We start from the raw sequence: 24,112 nt of genomic DNA, 5'->3' as shown, positions 1-24,112 counted from the left end.
AAAATCAGGAAAATACCCCAATACTATAAAATAAACAAGGGAAAAGTCTGTGGACAACTATTGCAGTAAGTCAGGAAACAAAATTTCCCAAATCAACTGGAGAAAATTTCTCCTTGAAAAATAGGAATGAAACAGAAGAAAAATTGTAATTCTATACTCCAAACAATATTAAATATATTCAAACAAGCATTTGAAGATTTATAAAATCTTTAAGAATTTCAAAAAGAACGAACAGAAATACACAATAAAACTGGAAAAAAAATTAAAAATTGATTGAACTCTGAAAAGTAATGAAAGGATAAGACAAGATTACTTCAGAAATAAAGAAAATAATTACTCAACTTTTTGGGTGAAAAAAGCACTATAGCAAGAATTGACTTGGATGAAGATTTACTAAGGATTATTGAAAAAGGGCAAGATATCAACCAAGGGAATGTTTATAGTATAAAGATAGAAGAAAAAAAGATGCAAATGACATAAAGAAAGAACACGTTTCATTGAGAAACAGGCACTTGACTGTCACAGATTGTTGTTGGTAATGTAAACTAGCACAGTACTTCTGTGCAGATATTTGACAATGCTTTAACAATACTACTTGCACACTTATGTGATTACAAGAAGAAGACTACCCTGAAGAGATAGCTCCAGTTATTTAAAGTGTATATTAATAAGATTATTCAATATAGAGCATTTGTAAAATATTGTAAACAATCTAAGTATCGCTAAATACACAGGAGAGTGGTTGAGAATGCTATGGTATAGCCACACGGTGGAGCTCTAGGCACCTGTGAAAAATGAAACAGGAGGATGTCTGCCAGTTGAGAGTGGGATGATTTCTAGTATATAGCGCCATATAAAAAAGCCAAGGACTGAAATACCTATATTATGTTTCCCTTCTTCACAGTAAGAAGAGGGGATATAAGAATATACATATGTATGTTCTAACTGGTTACCTACAGGGAAAGTGTGTCAAAGTGGTGTTAAAAACAGAAGAATGAGAATGGAGCAGCAGAAGTGAAGAAAGAGTAATATTTATGTGAGAGGAACTATTTTGTAGCTCAGATTCTTGGAAATACAGTAATGTTTTCATACCCTTCACTACCCTTCAAAATAAACTATTAAAACCTCATCAAGGCATGGAGGAAAGCCAAAGTGGAATTCACACACTAACAAATGAAGTTAACAAAATTACACATAATAGCATCACCACAGAAGTTGATTATGGAGAAAGCAACTACCTAAGTAACTTTGGGAAACAATATTTTGATTGGATACTGCAAGGCTAAAGAAAGAAAGAATTAAGCATAAATGTTGTATTCTATTTAGTAAATGTTGTATTCCGTTTAGTAAATATATTTCTTCCAATGATAGTCTTTAGCAATCCTGAAGCTATTTTATATGTATACTAGCATTGAACAAACAAGAATAAATATACTGTAAGTAACTATATGTATCATGTTCATGTACATATGTGCAACTATATGTATCATATTCAAGAAAAGAGTAAGGATAAAATAAACCCCATTGTGTTGGACTGCACTCAAAGTTAACAATATAAACACATACCCACATGCTTATATAAATACCTATGTATATACACACATATGTATGACATGTATCTTAAATTTTATAATACATATATACACAGAGAGGTAGAAAAATAAATATAGATGTGAGTATTGTACAGGTTAGTTTACATACATAATCTCCTATCCCTGACTACAGAGAGCTTCGAGGAGCAACGAAATCTAGTAGCAATGAGGCGCCTATTGCCACATCTTGTTTTGGAAATACCATTCTTCAGCTAAAAGGAATCAGGAATTCTTAGAGAAGTGCTTGCTTTCAAGGGTTGGGTAAAGGCAATACTAGATAAATCTCAAGTTAGAAGGTAAGAAAGTTCTTAAAAAGATGAGGTCTTGTTGAAATAGTACAGGTGCTAACCTGAAGATGTTCCCAATGGCAGAGCTGGAGCAATTTGGACATTAAAATCAACCCAGAGAATAAATATCCGTGTTTACACATTGTTATAAATAATAATCAAACAAGAATAGAGAATAAAGAACAGGTCTTGTTTTTTTCACAGAACAATTCCCAATTATTAACTGTGGAACCATGACTTTAAGCAAACATCATAGCAAGGACTGTTGCAGGCGTGATCTACTGATGGATGCGAAAAGTAGTTAGCAAAGTTGGAAGAGAAATAGTATTATGTATTTTCAAAAAACTCACTCCAAGATATTATTTAACTACTGAGCAAAAAATAACTTTACAGTGGATAGCACCATATTCAAACTATCCAGATTAACTTTACAAATGATAAGAAATATCAGCATCACAAACACCTTGACATGGCACACCACAAAGGACATACTGCCATTTCTGTGGTATTCATCCCAAGATGTGTAACTTTATTCTGGTCATGAGAAAACATTGGACAAACTCAAATTTAAAGGAAATTCTGTCAAATAGTAGATCAGCACCCTAGAAGAGTGTCAAGGTTTTGAAAGAGAGATAATACAGAAATGTTAGAGATTACTGGAATCTAAGGAGAAATAAAAACTAAATGAAATGTGGATTCCTGAATAGGGTCCTGGAACAAAAAATAAAAGGACATTAATATGAAAAATGTTGAAATTTGAACAAAGTCTTAGTATTAAAACAATGTAAATGCTCTGGTTTCAGTAATTATATTACAGATATAAAAAGGTTAATATTAGGGAAAAATAGTTGAAGAGTATACAGGAATTTTGGTACTAATTTTGCAACTCTAAGTAACTAGTTTAAAACTATTATCTAGTCAAAAAAGATGAATTGTCTGAAATGTAAAATTTGAATTTCATTTTCTTATCAGTCCAGTTAGAATGAAGTATAGTTCTTGAAATGATTCTCTGTAGATTTTTAAATTTTATAAACAAAACAACTAGTAACTTTAGCATAATACAAAGGAGAATATCTTTAACAAAGGGACAGGTTGATAGAGTTAATAAAGGCCCAGAAATGCAAAGAGAACATACTGATTGCTCAATTATTCGTATACTACTAAGTCAAACAAAATAAATTAAAATTGAATAGAGAGTATGATTCTTGTGAATAGTTATTCACCAGATGATATGATTTGGCTTCATGTCGCCACCCAAATCTCATCTTGAATTGTAATCCCCACATGTTGACCTGGTGGGAGGTGATTGGATCATGAGATCATGCTGTTCTCTTGATAGTGAGGGGGATCTCATGAGAGTTAATGGTTTTAAATGTGGCACTTCCTTGCTTTTTCTCTCTCCTGCTGCCTTGTGAATATGTGCCTTGCTTCCCCTTCACTTTCCACCATGATTGTAAGTTTGCTGAAGCCTCCCCAGCCATATGGAACTGTGAGTCAATTAAAACTCTTTTGTTTATAAATTACCCAGTCTCAGGTAGTATGTTTACAGTAATGTGAAAACAGACTAATACAGAAAATTGGTACCAGCAGACTTGGGTACTGCTATAAAGTTAACCTGAAAATTGGAAGTGATGTTGGAACAGGCAGAGATTGAAACAGTTTGGAGGGCTCAGAGGAAAAAAGGAAGATGTGGGAAAGTTTGAAACTTCCTAGAGATTTATTGAATCATTTTGATCAAAATGCTAATAGAGATATGGACAATGAAGTCCAGGCTGAGTTGGTCTCAGATGGAGATAAGGAACTTTTTGGGAACTGAAGTAAAGGTCACTCATGCTATGCTTTAGCAAAGAGACTGGCAGGATTTTGCCCTTGCCCTAGAGATCTGTAGAACTTTAAACTTGAGAGAGATTATTTATGGTATATGATAGAAGAAATTTCTAAGCAGCAAAGCATGTTTAGAAGTGACCTGGCTTATTCTCAAAGTATTCAGTTATATGCATTCACAAACAGATGGTTTGAAATTGGAATTCATGCTTAAAAGGGAAGCAGAGCATAAAAGTTTGGAAAATTTGCAGCCCAACAATGTGGTACAAAAGAAAAACCCATTTTCTGGAGAGGCGTTCAAGCCAGCTGCAGAAATTTTCATAATTAATGAGGACCTGAAATTTAATCACCAAAACAATGGGGAAAATGTCTCCCAAGCATGTCAGAGACCTTCATGCCAGCCCCTTCCATCACAGGCCCAGAGGCCTAGGAGGGAAAAATGGTTTCCTGAGCCAGGCCCAGGGGTCCACTGCTCCGAGCAGCCTTGGGACTTGGTGCCCTGTGTCCCAGCCACTCCAGGTCCAGTCATGTCTAAAAGGAGCCAAGGTACAGCTTGGGCTGTGAATTCAGAGGGTGCAAGCAACAAGCCTTGGTGACTTCCAGATGGTGTTAGGCCTGCAAGTGTGCAGAAGGCAAGAGTTGAGGTTTGGGAGCCTCCACCTGGATTTCAGAGGATGTGTGGAAATGTCCAGGCAGAAGTCTGCTGCAGCAGCAGAACCCTCATGGAGAATCTCTGCTAGGGCAGTGCAAAAGGGAACTGTTGGAACCATGTGCCTGGAAAAGCCACAGGCACTCAATGCCAGCCCTAGAAAGCACCTATAGGTGCTGTACTCTGCAAAGCTACAGAAGCTGTGCTGCCCAAGGCTGTGGGAGCCCACCCCTTGCATCAGTGTTTTCCTGCATATGAGACATGGGGTCAAAGGAGATTTGGGAGCTTTAAGATTTAATGACTGCCTGGCCAAGTTTCAATCTTACATGAGGCCTGTGGCCCTTTTGTTTTGGCTAATTTCTCCCATTTGGAATGAGAATATTTACACAATACCTGTATCCCCATTGTATCTAGGAAATAACTAACTTGCTTTTAATTTTACAGACTCATAGGTGAAAGGGACTTCCCTTGTCTCAGATGAGACTTTGTACTTGGACTTTTGTGTTAACGCTTGAAGGAGTTAAGACTTTGGGGGACTGTTGGGAAGACATGATTGTGTTTTGAAATGTGAGAAAGACATGAGATTCAGGAGGGGCAAGGGACAGAATGGTATAGTTTGGCTCTCTGTCCCCACTCACATCTTATCTTGAATTGTAATCCCCACATGTTGAGGGAGGAACCTGGTAGGAGGTGACTGGATCATGGGGGCAGTTTTCCTCATGCTGTTCTCATGCTAGTGAGGGAGTTCTCATGAATGCTGATGGTTTTAAGTGTGGCACTTCCTTGCTCTCTCTCTCTCTCACCACCTTGTAAAGACGTGCCTTGCTTGCCTTTCACCTTCCATCATGATTGTAAGTTTCCTGAGTACCCCCCAGCCCAGTCAAGTAGAACTGTGAGTGAATTAAACCTCTTTTGTTTGTAAATTGCCCAGTCTCAGGTAGTATCTTTAAAGCAGTGTGAAAACAGACTAATGCCCCATGTATCTTGACACATTGCTTGCCAGTGTTAAAATTGTTTCAATTACTGATATAATATTGTTTTAAAAATGAGCCCTCGTTAATATTAATATGCTAGGAATGAGGTAAATAAATATAATCATAGAAACATATTTTTATGGTTATGGTTACATCATGTCTGTGAGTAAGGAGAACAAATTCAATAATTTTAGTTTTAATAGTACAAAGTCTCAGATCCAGTAAATACAATGTAACAGTTATAAGGGAACTATGTTATATAAATTCATTAAATGTCTTAAACACAATTTTTTTTTTTGCTATTTTACTTTGAAAATTTAATTTCCCTTTCTGGTACACAGATACCCAGGGACTATTTCAGTGTGAATTGAGGATTAGTAAAGTTAGTCGGTACTTATTTTATGTACAGTGCCTACACTTAAGAAAATAAAAGCTACATTAGGTAGAAATTGAAAAAGAAATTTTGATTAGCAGAGAAGCAACATAATGTTTCAAATCATTCTACACCTTAATTTTACGGAAATATAACTAAAATAGACTAGAGTATAGAAATGTAATCTTCTTTACACAAGTAAGCTCCCACTAGTTTAAAACAAACAAATAAAATGATCACAAACAGGTAAAACTAAATCTAGTAGCAGCTTTAGGTTATCAGTAAATTGGATGATAGGTACAGGGTTCCCATATATTTCCTGCTGGCCCTCACACATTCACAGCCTCCCCCATTATTAACATCTCCCACAGAATGGTACATTTGCTACCATACATGAAACAACACTGACACATTGTTATTACCCAAAGTCCATAGTTTATATTAGAGTTCAGTCTTGGTATCATATGTTTTATAGGTTTGGACAAATCTACATGACATATACTCACTATTACAGTACCATACCAAGTAGTTTCACTGCCCAAAATGAATCATCTGTGTTCGGCCTATTCTTTTCTTCCTGCTAATCCCTGGCAACCACTGATCTTTTTATGGTCTCTATAGTTTTACCTTTTACAGAGTATTGTGTTGTTGCAATCACACATTATATATCCATTTCAGATTGGCATCTTTCACTAAGTGCATTTAAGTTTCCTCTATGTGATTTCATGTGTGATACCTCATTTCACTTTTGGTCCTGAGTAATATTCCATCATCTGGATGTACCATAGTGTATTTATTCATTTACCTATGGAAGGACTTCTTGGCTGCTTCTAAGTATTGGAAATTATGAATACAGCTACTGGAAATATCTGTGTGCAGGTTTTTTATGGACATAATGTTTCAACTCCTTTGGGTAAATACCAAGGAGCATGATTGCTGGGCTGTATGGTAAGAGTATGTTTAGTTTTGTAAGCAACTGCCAACCTGTTTTTCAAGGTTGTCGTACCATTTTGAATTTCCATCAGAAGTAAATGAGAGTTCTTTTGGCTCCAAATTCTCACCAGCATTTGGTGTTGTTAATGTTCTGGGTTTTGGCTATTCATTAGGTGGGATCATTAAGATGTACTGTTGTGTTAATTTGAATTCCCCTGGTGCCATATGCTATGTACAACATCTTTTAATCCATTTGCCATTTGTGTGTCTTCTTTGGTGAGATAGCTTTGACCCATTACAAAATAAGTTGTTTGTTTTCTTATGGTTGAGTTATAAAAGTTCTTTATTAATTTGGATAACAATCCATTATCAGGTATGTCCTTAGCAACTATTCTCTCCCAGTCTCTGGTTTGCCTTTTCATTCTCTTAACATTGTCTTTCACAGAAGAGAATTTTTTAAAATTTTAATTTATTCCAGTTTATCAATTCTTTCACAGATTGTGCCGTTGGTGTTGTATCTAAAAAGTCCTTATCAAATGCAAGATTATCTACATGTTTTCCTATGTTATCCTCTATGATTTTTATAGTTTTGCATTTTACATTTAGGTCTGTGATACATTTTGACTTAGTTTTGGTGATGAGTAAGGTCTGTGTCCAGATTAATTTTCTGCATGTGAATATACAGTTGTTCTAGCACCACTTTTTGAAAGACCATGTTTTCTCCATTGTATTGCCTACGTCCAGTGTTAAATACAAATTGACTATATTTATGTGGGCCTATTTTTGGGCTCCTTTTTTTCTGTTTGATTGATCTATTTCTATATTTATATTTTTGCCATTTTTAAAATCAAACATTTGTATAAAGAAAATAAAAGTGGATTCTGGGTTGTTGCCTTTAATAGATATTAGTCAAATGAAAACTGCATCTTTTTATTCTTTCATACATGCCTAGAAACAAATAATGAACTGTGGATGTATGTAGTAATCAAAAATAAGACCACAGGCTTTTAATGCAGAAACATAATTATTAGAGTTAAAGGAGAGTTCTGTACCCCATACATGCTCATCCTACTTTCTGGGACCAGAATTTTAGAAAACACATTCACCTTATTAAAATATTCAAGAATATTACTTAGCATCACCTTTTTAGCACTGATTCTTATTTTATAATTTTAGTCAATATCCGTGCCTTGACAATAATAGCACATCTCATCTGAAAGCTGCTTTTCGTTTGTTTTCATGGTTTTGGAGTTCCCGCTTCCTAAACTCAAATATCTCTCCTTCTGCATGAAGTTTTCAATTACTGAAGCTAAAATTTTCCCACAAAAGTGTTGTTGAGGTGGCTGCATCTCTTAGTGGCCTTTTTAACTTATTCTGTTGTAGATAATGACTCCTTTTTCATACAACGTGTCCTTACTTCTGCGTAACTGCTTTCATCATCTACTCTTCAGTCTTGCACCGAGAGCATGGCAGAGACAAAGGCTGCTGGGCAGAGAGAAAAAAAATCAAACACACATATTTCCCAGCATCACATGTACACAACCTGCATCTTACACCGTGTGATCCATCCAGCACAATGCACTTAATAAATAAGACTTTCATTAGCGTATTGAAAACTGAGTTTTATCACTGACTCTCCCTTATATATAATTTGAGTACTTTATATATCTTATTCTTTAGAAAATATTAGAGCTAGAAATTAGACTGGATATTGAAATACTAAAACGTTAAACATTTGTAACTAAATGTATTGTGGGCCTCTGTTACTTCTCATAAGGTCAAAATAGATTATCTTGATGCATTTGTACACTGCATTTGTAAAGAATAAAACGACTTTAAAATGCAGACAGAACATTACATTTCTTGGCACAATAAACCACCTGAAGATTTGTAGCAACTCGGATTTACTCTGATCCCCTAATTAGAATAAGATGTTAAATATCCAGTAGTTTAAACAGGACACTTGAATGACATTTTTGTTTGAAAGTCACCAGTATTGGTTGTAAAAATGACAGCCATTTGTCCTTCTGCACCAAAATGAAGGCCAAAGGTAAGATAAAAAGAATTAAATAAAACAGACCAAAAGACACCTGAACTAAAATACATTTCCATGAACTGAAATACATTTACTGGATTAAATATTGAGCTTCTTTGCTTTAAGTAATCTATTTCATATTTGTTAATCCTCGAGCTTAATTCTCAGTAAGTAAATTTGTCAGGCAATTATATAAAGTTGGTTTAATTTTCTGCTTACCAAAAGAATTCATCATTAGGTATCTCTCACATCTAAATTTCTAGAACTAATTCCTTTCTCCTCTTATTTTTGATAATATGTTCAAATGTCTTTTGATTCCCATAAAAACTATTTCTAAATATTTAACAAATATAAACTACTAAGGTTGTAAATAAAATAATTTCTCTCTCTCTCTCTAAATATATATATAAATATATATATACATACATATATCTAGTTTGATAAACAAGAAGTATGATTATAGAGGTAATACTTTTCATTTAAAAATAGTCCTGGAGTTTAAATTCAAACCAAAGCATTCATTATTCTAATATGAAACAGCCGGCAAATCCCACCTTTAAACGTACTCTGCCCAGAAGTTTGCATAATAACTTACATGTTTTCACATGAAGAAGTTGGAGAAAATAACACAGAGCTGACTTTAGAGGTCTCTGGTTTTCTTTCTTCTCTTCCCCTTGTTTCTCCTTCTACTCTTCCTGACATCTCATGATTGATGTGTTTTCCATTCTCGTTTATAAAATGAAATATTTGCTTGACTGGACAGGTATTTTTTCAGGTGATTGGTTCAGAATTCATTTTTTGGTACAATCCTTGTCCCTTTACAAATAAAAATGTAAGTATTTTGTAATGTGTAAGGTATTATAAGTTATTAAATTTAATGTATTTTGAATGAACCAAATCTCTAATATTCCAAGTGCATTAAAGTGCCATAAATTTCCATATACATACTGTACGGTCATCATAGAGAACTGTTTTTGTGAAGTGCAAATGTGCTAGATAATTCTTGAGAGTTATTAGTTAGAAGCAAAGGCTAAAACCCCAAGTACATCTCCTCTTCCAAATTAAAGAAAAAAAAATAGATACTTTCTTGACAAAATCCTCCAATAAGTTGCTACTAACTTAAAGAGGAAGGAGATGGTATCATGATTTTTACTAATGAATAACTGATACTCTTTAAACTGATAGTAAAAAAAATTAAGGAATCAAAAACAGTTAAATGAAAAATGCCTTGCCATGAAGACTTAAAAAAAGTTATGATGCTGTGCTTTTAAAACCACCTCAATGATTTTTTCCTTAAAAATATAAATAAAATGTAAAAGTTTACTATAGCCTGAAAATGAAACTATAGGGAATAGATTAAATAAAACTTGTCAAATAAACATAATGGAATACAATTCAGAATTAAAATCATGTTGTGGGAAATTATATAATAACAAAATGTTGACATAAAATAATATGAAAAGTATTACAAATATATCAATGGTGTGATCTCAGTGATTTTAAAAGATAAATGTGTATAGAAAAATATTACTATTTATTATAGAATACAATATTAATGTGGCTCATCTGTTGATAGAATTATGAGCAATTTTAATTATATATTTAAATTTTATTATAATTTCTAAAATAATCTACTTTTAGATCAATGTTAATTTGGAATAAAAAAGAGAAATAAAACAAGAAAATAAAGTCATTATTTTGTGACTTTCTTTTCTACATTCTCTGTGGAAAATATTTCCATGCTTATGTCCCTCGGTACATCAGTATGTAAGCAAAGACCCATAAAGCATTTTTTCCCAAATAAATACAATATATTTATTTCAACTACATCAGTAATTTTAAAATAAGACTTCTAATTAGATCTTAATATTTCAAACAGCTCCATGACAAAATCTATCTTTGGAGTAGAAAAAAACTGAAAGGAAAAGAAGTGGTCTTTTACTTTCCGTCACTTGAGCAATGCCTTCAGTTAACAATACTTTTCAATTCTCTTCTCTGTGTCATTGAAAGGAAGTTAAATTTTCCTAAGCCTTGTTTTTCTCCCCTTCCCCACTCCATCTTAGGAATTTTCTCCAAGGATTGCTTTATTGAAAGACATTTAGCCCAAGTTTTTTTGTTTCTTCTATTGGATCTCTATTTTTAAAGCACACCATCCCTTTTTGTAAAATTAACATTTACAAATTGAAGACAACAGGGTTCTTTCTTTAACCTCTTTTCCACACACAAAGCTGTGTCAAACTCCATAGTAAGGAGACCTGGGGTCTGTTCTGGGGTTTGGAACAGTATATGGCATATCACTAACTCTCTAATAAAAGTGTGTTGAAAGGAAGAGTATTTAAAAATTTTTTCTTAGATAAGTCACTAGTTTGGGGTGTTTTTTAATAAAATGAGAATATAGGGGAAGATCATATTTAAGTATTATTTCCAAATCTAAAATTGAGAACTTCTACAAATTTAACAGAAACCTATGTTGTAGTTCCCTGGAAGAAATTATATGTCACACTCTACTCTGAGGAGGAACAAACAAATTTCTTTACATTGAAAAAAAAATTATTACTTCTAAATTAAGGACGGCTTCCTTGACATAAAGTATGTAGCCGAAAAGTAGATGGCATAAATTTCCCTAATATGAGAACTTTGTTCACAAATTTTAAGTTTTCATGAGATCAATATCAATTTATGTGTGATAGATCAATATTTTTATAAATCAATATACAGATTGATAGAATGGTTGATGGCTTTTGTATAGAAATCAGTAAACCCCCCCTTCTTGACAACAAATTGACTTCTTTTTTACCTGTCAACATTACAAGGGTTCAGTTTGCTGGTTGGAAGACAATTTTCCTATTTCTTTTGTTATTTCTCCATATCATATGAAGAAGCACTGACAGCTTTTGTTCTAGATTGTTTCATTTCTAGATTATTTGTACAGACACAAGCATATAAGTTAACCCTTCACTTAGGAGGCTGATATCTTTTCCCTGGAAGTAGAAAATACAGTAGTGGTAGTAATGTTGGTTTGTATATACTATGGACTTATACATTTTATTCTGGGACATATCCATTTTCTGTAAGGTAGACTGTCTTCCCTTTAGTACAGATGCCACAGTAGTTGCCACAACAACCTTCACTAGTCTGAAGGTAAAGTTAAGCCAGATACAGGAAAAAGAAAAAAATAGGAAAGTTTGATGCCTCATCTAACACAGAGGAAATTATAGTGAGTATCAAAGTTTATCTTCTCTCAGTCATTGACATATACTGAAGTTACTTTGTAAGTAGATTGGTCTCTGAGGTTCCATTTTAAGGTATCTTAGCCCCCAATCTATGGATGAACGGCAGTGACTCCCAAAGAAACTCATGCAGGAGAACCTGATTTTGGAATGGAAACGAGTTTACAAAATCCCAGCTATAACTTAATGGCATGCTCCCTGTCTTCATTACAGCCAGTGTATAAATGTAATATTTTAGTCGAAGATAATTAGCTGATGTTTTTTCCTTGTATTTCCAGTTCATAAGCAACCTTTCTCTATTTAAACACATAAAACTTGTGATATTCTTTGCTTTATAATAGAAATATTAAAGCAAAAAGATATAAAGAAGTCAAATTTTGACTTTTGAATTTTGAAAATCATACCAGAAAAAAATGTTTGATAAAAAGAAAGGCAGTAATATGTAGATATTGTAGAAGAGGTTACAATAAAAATCCCAGATAGATTAAGGAATCCAACAGCAGAGAAAGCTTGTGCACCATTTCTCACATCAAACCTAGAATATGAGTTGTACCTCATAGTACCTTACTTAGTTCAATATAGAAATGGCCTGTTTGCCTGAATCAGTATCCCAGAGTTTCCACTCACTCTGTCATGGTCTTGAAGTAGAATGCCTTTGCCTTTTTCTGGACTAGCACAAAAGTGGCAAAGTGCCTTACAGATAACTCTGTCAAGTTTTTCATAGCCGTGAAGTAATATAGAAATGGGCTCAGAAATGGTAGAGAGAACCAGACTTTAATCTCCCTTGAAAAAAACAAGGAACAATGTCAAAGTTCCCTGAATGGATTCATAACTGAGAGCAAGACAAAATGATGTATATCCAAAGAATGTTAGTTTTGGTACCTGAAGACAAATAATTATGAATATCCATTAACTAATGAAAGCTATGTTGTTATATCACTCTTCACTGCAACTATAGGGAAGTAAACTTAGACCTTAATCAACTGAAATTTAATATAACCATAGCATAATGATACCTCAAAAACGCATATTGTTTAATTATTACAAAATAAAAGAGTTGTATGTCTGGGTATATCTGAGATTATAGCCTAAAATTTTTTATATGTCACATGTAAAGTGTTTTTGTATCTGTGACAAAACCATAGATAAACATAAAAACCATGATTTTATATAATATTTCTTAGCTACAAACTCATTTAATAGTTAACTTTGATAAAGATGCATCTTTGAAATCAGTTTGAAGATATACATATCTTTCTTTTGGTTATGGATACCATAAAACCAAATTAGATTATAGCATCAGAGGGTAACATTCATTAACGTTAGTCCTTTGTTGGTAATGGAGGTAGAAATGTTGCATATTAAAATCACCTAGGAAGATTGTCTTTTTTTTCTTTCTTTCTTTCTTTTTTATTGAGATGGAGTTTTGCTTTTGTTGCCCAGGCTGGAGTGCAATGGCGCGATCTTGGTTCACCTCAACCTCTGCCTCCTGGGTTCAAGCGATTCTCCTGCCTCAGCCTCCCGAGTAGCAGGGATTATAGGCATGTGCCACTACGCCCAGCTAATTTTGTATTTTTAGTAGAGATGGGGTTTCTCCATGTTGATCAGGCTGGTCTTGAACTCCTGACTTCAGGCAATCCACCCATCTCAGCCTCCTAAAGTGCTGGGATTACAGACATGAGCCACCTTGCCTGGCCCTAGGAAGGTTTTCAGATGTCACCCTCTCTGGTTGTTGGAGACTATCGGGGGAACCAGCCCCCAATATTTCAGCGTAGGTTCTTTCTATTTTCCCTAAGTGTCAGCTGGTCTGAGAAATAAAGAAAAAGTTTACAAAGAGAGAAATTTTACAGCTGGGCCTCCGAGGGTGTCATCACATATTGGTAAGACCGTGATGACGACCCCAAGCCACAAAACCAGCAAGTTTTTATTAGGGATTTTAAAAGGTTAGGGGGTGTACGAACAGGGAGTAGGTCACAAGGATCACATGCTTCAAAGGGCCATAAAGATCACAAGGCAAAGGCAAAATTAGAATTACTGATGAGGGTCTATGTCCCGCTGTCCACGCACTGTCTTGATAAACATCTTAACAGGAAACAGAGTTCGAGAGCAGACAACTGCTCTGACAAGAATTTACCAGGCTGGAATTTCCCAATCCTAGTAAGCCTGAGGGTACTGCAGGAGACCAGGGCGTTTTTCAGTCTAAGACAGACACTCCCAGAGCAGCCGTCTGTAGACCTACCCCCAGGAATGCATTCCTTCCCCAGGGTTATTCCTTGTTGGGAAAAGAATTCAGTGAAATTTCTCCTACTGGCTTTCTGCAAGAAGAAAAATATGGCTCTATTCTTCCCAACCCCACAGGCAGTAAGACCTTATGGTTATCTTCCCTTGTTCCCTGAAAAACTCTGCTATTCTGTTCTTTTTCAGGGTGCACTGATTTCATATTGTTCAAACACACGTTTTACAATCAGATTTCATATTGTTCAAACACACATGTTTTACAATCAATTTGTGCAGTAGTGGTCCTGAGGTGAAGTACATTCTCAGCTTATGAAGATAACAGGATTAAGAGATTAAAGTAAAGACAGGCATAAGAAATTATAAGAGTATTGATTGGGGAAGTGATAAATATCCATGAAATCTTCACAATTTATGTTCAGAGGTTGCAGTAAAGACAGGCATAAGAAATCATTTAAGTATTAATTCTGGGAACTGATAAATGTCCCTGAAGTATTCACAATTTATGTTCTTCTACCTCAGCTCCAGCTGGTCCCTCCATTTGGGGTCCCTGACTTCCTGCAACAGGAGACCAAGTATAGCTTGAGAAAGAACTTCACTCTTCACCCCAATGTACACATTAAATTAGGATCTAATGCTTTTTCCACCAGATAAAGCATTAGCAATGTTAAATTTTAAGCCCTTTCTTATCTTCTTCGAATAAATAATAAATGGATTGTCAAACAAAAATTATTTCCACAAAAGATGGCCTGCTTTCTACATATCCTCCTTAAGCTTCTCATTTCTGGCCTTTTAGCTGATAAAGAACTGTCCATAATGTTCATTTCAATCTAATTTAATGTGTCTAAATATATCTCAAAAATTTTAAAGCACATTATGTATTATGAGTGACTGTCATCAGCTTCTTGCAGAAAGTTAGATTTTTAAAGTCGCAATTATTTAGAAGCCAATAGCAACATTTATGAGTGTGTGTGCGTGTGTGTGTGTGTGTGTAATTTCTGTAAATGCAAACAGAACAAGCAAAACAAATCCTGTCCTTGAGCTACATAAGACATTATCTTACTTGACCTTTAACTTTTCTAAAAAGGAAAAAGTTATTCATAAGGACATAGTCCTTTACACTTAAAGGCTCAGATGAAAGGATCTTTGTTCAACTGCAGTCTTTTAACTAGCAGGAAGGTGTTTGTGTATTTCTTTTGTTTTGCATTATTTTGTTGGGTTATATACCTGAGGCTATGACAATTCTCCATTCTTCAACATAAAAATTACGTATTTCCTATCAATCTATCAATTATCATTCTGTACCACTACACGGCTGTCTCCTCAAATTCATAAAAGAAAGATGGCTTTGATTCCTCTTGATGTTGTTTTTGAAGGATTGGTGAAAAACAATTAACTTTGTTTTCTGGAAGAATAATATAAAACCCATTAACTGGAAAGCATCATTTTATGAATTACTCCAATACTTTGCATCAATGTTAGACTGTTCCAACTAGAAAATTCTAACATTTTGATTTATACTTACCCTTCAAACATTTACAGGATATATTTCATAGAATTTTAAACAAAGGAAATTTTAGTGTACATAATAATGTGATCCTAGAAAAAGTAGGTCTCATATACAAAAGGATGATCGGCACAGAATTTAGTGAAAATGTGACTCCCCTCCAAAATACACACTTTGCCACTGACTGATATTTTAATTTTAGCAATTAAGTGTAAAAGACGAACCTTTCAGAGTGTTCCATATCACTTTCCCCAACTTATGTATCATTACGTTTTAGATATTTTATAATTATACTACAATTTAATGCATACGATGTGGAAAAAGTACATTCTGCAAAATACAGATTAGTTCGTCTGATGTTTTGGATCCCAGGAAGGATTCCAAAGATATTTACTGGAAGTATTAATTATGTATATTAAAATAATTAGCATATTGATACTAAAACAAACATTTTTAGACAACTGTGTGTGAATTTTTAAAAATAAGTTGGCTTTCTAGGACACTATTTTAACTAGTTTAACTATAGTTCGGCGAGGCATTATGTATGCCATGCCATCTTTGTTTCCTGGTATAAGCCTTATATTTTTCTTGGACCTTTTCAACAGCTTTCAAACTGCGTTTGCTGCCATTAGATTGCCCCCTGTGTAATCCATTTTATTATTGATAAGACAAATATTCTTTTTTTTTTTTTTTTTTTTTTTTTTTTGAGACGGAGTCTCGCTCTGTCGCCCAGGCTGGAGTGCAGTGGCGCAATCTCTGCTCACTGCAAGCTCCGCCTCCCGGGCTCATGCCATTCTCCTGCCTCAGCCTCCGGAGTAGCCCGCCACCACGCCCGGAGAATTTTTTGTATTTTTAGTGGAGACAGGGTTTCACCATGTTAGCCAGGATGGTCTCGATCTCCGGACCTCGTGGTCCACCTGCCTCGGCCTCCCAAAGTGCTGGGATTACAGGCGTGAGCCACATATTCTTAAATATCAATGTGGTACCTTATTTAGTTTAAATCCTATTTCTTTGACGTATAATTTTCACATTTCTATAATCTCTCAAGAGGGGAAAATTCTCTTTTTACTATAAATTCTTGCATTTTTCTTTCTAACATTTCTAACATATACATTTTAATTGTATATAAAGGAGTAATAATAACTATCAGCATCAATATAGTAACGATAGCTAATAGTTATTGAATAACTGCCTAATATGTGATAGGCTAATACCTTTGCATATAGCTCATATTTAATAGTCTAAGCCTTCTTATTAGATATGTGTTCTTGCTGATCTTTAAAGATGAGAACTTAAAAACTTATATTTAAGTCAAAGTCAAATCACTAGAAAATGGTGGACATTGGTTCTAAATGTACATGAATTTACTTCAGTATTTGCCACCTTAATACCTATGCTCTATTTCTTGGAACTGAGGGAGAAATACCTAAATAAAAGGAATTTGAGAGTAAATTAGCTTTTTGATATAACTCTAGCAGAGCACAAGTATCCACAATGAATTTCACTACAACAAATCAGAGTTTAAAATATTTATAAAATAGAAATGCATATAAAAAGTGGTGAAATATTTGCAGAATTTTAGTAAAATCTAATGAACTTACAAGTATTCGCATAATCACATTCAAAGAGTGCTATTTTGGGTCTTTTGAGAAGAAGGATTTTAGTACTTTCCTCTAGAATCCTTCTCTTAGCTTGGTCCTAATAAATTGTTCATGGATTTGGGTAAAGGTGGTAGAAATTATTAGCAAATTTTCACATAATATAAAGCTAAGAGAATAGCAAAAATGATAAGTTATAGAACCAAGATGCTAAAACGTCTTAACAGCATGAGGTAATTTTGTTATGATATATTGTATGATAAATATAAGGTAGGGACAAATATAGTGTAAAGTTAATGTACCATAAATATTTGGGTATCTCAATTAAATTAGTTCTTTGTGAAACCTGTTACCTAATTGTGTGTTTGTAATTATGTATTTGTCTTTGTCAAGAAGACTCTGTAAAATCATATATGCTTATGAGAAACTTGGATCTGCCTCTATGTAAGACTCTATAAAATAGTTCTTTATTGATTTAAAGAGCTCATAATAAAAGTCCAAGATGGAAAAAAAGTTATTAGCATTTTTTGTTAAAAATTGATGGCATGATTTGATGGTCTTTGAGATGTGTCAGTGTGGCTGGGGTATAGTCTTCAATTATTTAATTAAACACTAATCCATATGTTGCTTGGAAGGTATTTTGTACAAGTGATGTATTAGTGTGTCCTCACAGTGCCATAAGGAAATACTGAGACTGGGTAATTTACAAAGCAATAATGGACTCACAGTTCTGCCTTGCTGGAAAGGCCTCAGGAATCTTACAGTCATGGTGAAAGGGTAAGAGGCATGTCTTCCATGGTAACAGATAAGAGAGAATAAGGGTGTAGAAGGAACTGTCAAATACTTTTAAAACCATCAGATCTTGTGGGAACTCACTCACTATCACGAGAAGAGCATGGGGAAACCATCCCCATGATCCAATCACCTCCCACCAGCTCCTGCTCTCAACCTGTGAGGATTATGAGGATTACAATTCAAAATGAGATCTGGGTAGGGACACAGAGCCTAACCATATCATGTGATTAAGTTTATAATCAGTTAAATTTAAGTAAGGGAGATTATCCTAAATAATTTTTGTTGGCCTGATTCAATCAGGTGAAAGCTGATTTATTTTTCTTGAGAGAAAAATAAATTCCACATGTGGTCCACAGCTTTAGCCAGTACCTGGCAGTTCTAGACTACTCTTCTTGAAGATCTGCCCTTCTTGAAGACTTACCCTGTGGATTTAGAAATTGCCTAGCCAGCTCCTATAATCAAGTAAGCTAATTCCTTGCAATTATCATACTATATATCTCCTACTGGTTCTGCTTCTCTGGTTGAACCTTGATAATAAGCATTAGTTAACAATTAGCTCGATGAGTGTCAACAATGAGACGTAGTTATTTCAAAAGTTAATTCACTGTTCTGTTACCGATGATCGAGTCAGTGAGAGCTCAGTGATGCATTAGCAGATCACACAGGAGTGTAGATTATTAGCCTGCAGACTTAATTTCCCATGCTTCTGGAGAGACAAGTTAAAATAAAACATGCATTCTTAAAGAAGGATTGCTGAACCACTTATCTTAAAGAAGTGTGGATTCCAAGGCTTTACATAGATATCTTAGTGAGGTAAAATTTAGGACTAAGCATTATCCCTAGCAGATATTCAATATGATAAGTTTATTCATGTAACAAGTACAGATTGAATTATAATCTTACTTATCTGTGCAAGGCAGCTTTAATTAGAAGCACCATCAAGAGAAAGATTGTTGTAGTTGTAGAGAGTGAGGTTTCTGGATTTACACTAAGTGGATGAGAAATTGTGTTTCATCAACTACTAGCTCTGTAATTGGAAACATTTATTTTGTTTATTTTATTTTAAAAACATTTATAAGAGCTTACTATGCACCAGGACTTGTTTTAAATACTTTACAGTTATTGAGTCATTTGATATTTAGAAAAGAAGCAAGGTTTTTATTATACTCATTTATCAGTTAAAGAAACAGGTATTCACAAAAGGCAGCATATAGTACCAATTAAGCACATAGACACTTGAGGGTGATTACTTGGGTATGAAGCCTATCTCCACCACACTGTACTGATGTGACTCAGATGATCTGTTTAAGCTACCTGCATTTATTTCCTCAAATGTACCATGTGATAACAATAGTACTTGCCTCAAAGAGTTATGGTATAATTAAATTGAAAAACATGCCAAGAAATTAGAACGATGTCTAGCACATAGTAGGTGTTCAAATTATGTTAAATATTAACATTGTCACCAATATTAAGATTATTTTTAATGTTATTGTTATTAAGATGGGGAATCCAAGTCTCCAAGAAAATTAGTCACTAAGCAGAGGTGAAAGGACCAATAAGTGAAACAAGCTGAAATTTAATCTCAGTTTATCTGTCCCCAGATCTTGGGCTTTTCCAATTATATCCTGTCTTTTTATGGAGGATCACTGGCCTTGTCTGCTTCATATTGTTAGATGTAATTAGAAGCAGAGTGACTCCAGAAGTCTGAAAAGCAAAGTAGATGAGTTCCAAGCATTGATCATGTCTTGCAACAGATGTCTTCATTATGTAATTCCAGAGCAACAGAATCATGTCACACACAAATTTTCCAACTCAGCCTATTCCAACATTAGCTTAATCTCAATTTTGTACACACACCCAGTTGGCTTCCCATTTGCTGATCAATGCCATAATACAGATTATGAAGACAAAGTACTTTGAGTCATGAAGAGAGTAAAATGACAGTTTTGGAAACAGAATATGGGTATCCTTAGTCTCCGCCTTGCTGAGTTCCTTTATGTCACATTGTTTTATCACTGTTTTAAAATCTATTCAAAATGTTCACACAGTTTTATGATGATCACTTCCAGGTTCTGTTTGCCTGTTCCTTATTCTCCTGACTATTTTTTTTTTACAATGACCTCTGTCTTCATGTTGACAAAAGATGATAGTGTGATACATTTTTCACTTGCACATAACTACGTCTGTGACTTTTTAAAAATAAGATTTTCTGTAAACATCTTCTGTTCACAGAGAAAATTGTCCTTCTGAGAACTGTAAAAATGGGAAAATAAATAGAAAATGTACCAAACAGAAACAGAATTAACACTAATCAGACCGCTTTGCAAAGTTTCAGCAACTTCAGACTGGATTTCAAAAACTTCCTACTTGATTTCAGAATGAAGTATTAATTATGTGATGAAGTGAATAAAACCCAAGGTATCCCTTTAGAGAAGTTTCCCAAGGCCATCACTTTCTTAGCTGAATACACTTCTAATGTCATCATCCAGGGAAATGAGAGTTTCAGCATAAGAACTGTGCCCCCTGGAATCACAGTTATTAAGTCTGCCCTTCTCCTGTAGGAACTCCCTACTTCACCATGTTCTTTCTCTCCAGCAATCATGCAATGTTATTAAACTACAAGCAAATCTCAAATTACAAATACAAATTATCCAGCTACAAGCGTTCTCTCTCACAGTATTCAGTTCAGGTTGGCACATTTCCACACATAATAGAAAGAATGTTGGAAGAAAATCAAAAGAACTTGGCAAAAGTCCCAGTGCTAGCACTTTCTAGTTCTGTGACCTTGGGCAAGTCGTTTGGTCTCACTAGTTTACAGTTTCCACATCTTTAAAACAGAAGATGATAATCCCTTCTATGGCTGGTGTGAGGATCAAGTACAATATCTGTGTTTAAGCAATTTGGAACTTACCAAATTCCATATAAAACAGAGGTATCATTTCAGTTGGCTTCCTTCCTCCTTTAGTTTCAAAACCCAAGAAAGCACAGTAAAATTTTAGAGTATACAATGAATGAATACATGAAGCGATGATTTGGGGTTAAATTTTGTTGTTGTTTTTGTAGGTTAATTAACTGATCTATATATTTAACCAATAACTATTGAGCACCTACTGTGTCATCCCTACAATAATACTGGACCCAGAGAAGACAGAGGGTCTCAGAAATAAGTAATTTAACCATGCCAGTTCAGTGTACTTACTGTGTGCCATGGTAGGATGCACAGAATGGAATAGGATGCAACTGAAACATAATTGATTTGGGTGGAGAAAATGAGGAAAGAAAGAAATAAGTGAGAATAATGAGACTGGAGAAGTTAGTTGGGGCCTGGATCACTTTATGAAACACTTTATTCTTTTAATAAATTTTATATGCTGATGTTCAGAATGTAAATATATTTGAAAACTCATTCTCTTCTGAGTTCCCCAATGATCACAATGCACTTAGGAGACTATGTAATATGTTTTATGTAATGCATCTGCCAAGAATCAACAAGCTAGTTTGTTGGAAGATATCTTTACTATTTAACGTCCTCAAAATTTGGAATTCCTTGCTTTATATTGTGAGCACAATTGCACAATTGGTATGACTATTACTTTCCAATCAGTCCAACTGAGATAAAGGTTTTATTGTTTTGCCAGGCTCATTAAATATAGATCTCCATATCTAACTTCTCATAGAGCTGGAACTTTGTGTGGTCACTTTAGCTACTTCCTGCCAGCTGCAGATAATCTGCAAGATCACATTTACATTTATTTTACACCGCACCAAAATTTACAGATGCTGTATGTTTCTCCCAGTAAGGAGGGCTGCCTTAGTTTTTATTCCAATATTTGGATTAGCTTACCATTTACTCACTTGACGGTAATTTTCTATTTACTCATTATTTTCATTGCTTCTATATAACTTCTTCAAAATCAGAAGGTTGTTTCCAAACACTACCCACTCCCAAGTCCTTATTAACGACCACCTCATCTTCCAAGTTAACTGTTCCAAGCATTTCACGTTCTAAACTCAGATAATGGTTAAAACCCCCAAGTCGCAGAACCAGGAGAGACCCATCAAATTCTTCACCATGCACCTTTATCTCTGATACACTTGGAAATTGCAGGTTGGTTAGGTGGAGTTCTCCCCTCTCCTCTGGTTCTACGCAACCACATTTTTATATTATCTAACAATTTGCTCCAACTGCAGGGACATCAGAGTGTGCTAATTTGGATGTCATATAGCCAGGGATTCTGTAGTTCACCCTGTGGTCTGAACCAGATCTGTGACAGATGAACATCTCTCAGTTAGAGCAGCTCTGCCAGGTCCACAGCTGACCCGCTCCCACATGATTGGAGAGATATGAACTCTCCTTTGTTGCATTTTTACCCTCCTCTAGGGAAGTGGTCAGAAAACTTTTTAAAATATAAACAATATCTAGTTTTTTTTAATAGAAAACTTTTTCTGGTCCTGCACATAGTAAATAATTTACAGTTTGCAGGCCAATACCCCCTGTCACAATTATCCAACTCTGCTGTTGCACAAAATCACTCATAGACAATACCTAAACGTGAACTTCAGCAACGTGTCCAAGACCTCACAAGTAGTGAGTGACTGTGGCAGGATGAGAATCTACTGCTAATATTAAGTAATAATCACTTTACAGAATTATTTTGCTCAATATATATGAATTGAGGACCTACTTGTGCCAAGAACTCTTCTGGACACAGATAAACCTTATCATATAGCTTATGATTTAATTAAATCAGCTCCTTCATATGGTTAAAATAATACCTGACAGCTTAAAATTAAAACTCTATTGTTTTTAAACACTCATTCACATCACCAGAGGCAGCTTCTTTTACCTACTTTTGTTTCAGGCCTTCAGTTAATCACCTCAATATCACTAAATACTCTGTTTATGCATCTCTGTCATGATTGGTCAATTTTAGTGTGGATCTCTACTTTACTGAAGATGAAGATATTACTCCTTTTTCATTTCTTATTATTCTTTATGCTTTCTTCAAAATTTCAAGTATTTTGTTTTGTTCTGTTTTATTTTGAGATAGGATCTTGAGACTGGATCTCACTCTGTTGCCCAGGCTGGAGTGCAGTGGCGCAATCATGGCTTACTGAAGCCTTGACCTCCTGGGCTCAAGTGATCCTCCCACCTCAGGCTCCTGGGTAGCTGTGACTAAGGCGCATGCCACCACACTGGGCTATTTTTGTTTATTTTTTGTCAGTATGTTGCCCAGGCTGATTTCAAACTCCTGGACTCAAGCAATCTGCCTGCCTCAGCCTTCCAAAGTGCTGGGATTACAGGCATGAGCCACCGTACAAGGTCCCAAGCTTTTTAAGCTTTTTCAGTGAACTCTTTACTTTTATTTGTTGAAGTTTTCATATTTACATTTTGCTCTGTAATTCTAATTATATGTTCAGCTTTGGTAATTAGCTGATTTTAAATATTAAAAATGAAAGAACATATCATTATAATTTATATAAGTATTGTTTGGAACAAGTTCAGTACTATTCTACCATTTATTTTCTCCATAGGAGGAAGATAACATTTAATGGGTTCTCATTTACTATATACTGTGAGTAGTCTTTTAATTTAGTACTTAAATATAGACCATATCATTATATAGCAATATTCTGAGATTCAATCTGAACTGAATGAATATTATTAATATTTAAATATATAAATAGGTAAATACATATGTATATTGATCAAAAGTTAGAAAAGATCACTTTACAGAATCTTTGCATACTGTTCTAGGAATTACAGTAATGAGATATATAGGCACTGTCTTTGAGACATGCAAAAGCTCTGCTATTTCTAAATTTCTATTTCTCAGCATTTAAAAAATGTGATATGCACAATATATTTTCTCTCTGTGACTACATTAGGAATAAAAGAGAAAAACACCCAGCAATATGAATTACATTTATTCATAATTTATTTTGAAAAACTAAGAATGTATAATAGAAATTATGATCTCTTGGCCAAACAAAATGTTATTATTATTTTAGTATGTTCTTTAATGAAAATAGATAAAAATAAGGTCTGTTTTCTAAATGGTGGTTTGTAGAAATGA

General features: G+C 34.5%; 1 long non-coding RNA gene across 1 annotated transcript in view; it reads left to right on the top strand.

Annotated features, from left to right (window-relative positions):
* The window catches only part of LOC129457490 (uncharacterized), a 319,456-nt gene that overhangs the window by 155,536 nt on the left and 139,808 nt on the right, over nucleotides 1-24,112 (top strand). Inside the window, exon 2 of the long non-coding RNA XR_008649271.2 lies at nucleotides 23,571-23,611. This is a non-coding gene — a long non-coding RNA (uncharacterized lncRNA). The remainder of the gene's footprint in view (nucleotides 1-23,570; nucleotides 23,612-24,112) is intronic.

Source organism: Symphalangus syndactylus, chromosome 11 (genome assembly GCF_028878055.3).
Source record: "Symphalangus syndactylus isolate Jambi chromosome 11, NHGRI_mSymSyn1-v2.1_pri, whole genome shotgun sequence".
NCBI classification, from domain to species: domain Eukaryota; kingdom Metazoa; phylum Chordata; class Mammalia; order Primates; family Hylobatidae; genus Symphalangus; species Symphalangus syndactylus.
Note: the sequence above shows the minus strand (reverse complement) of the source record. Positions and strands in the feature narration are given on the sequence as shown.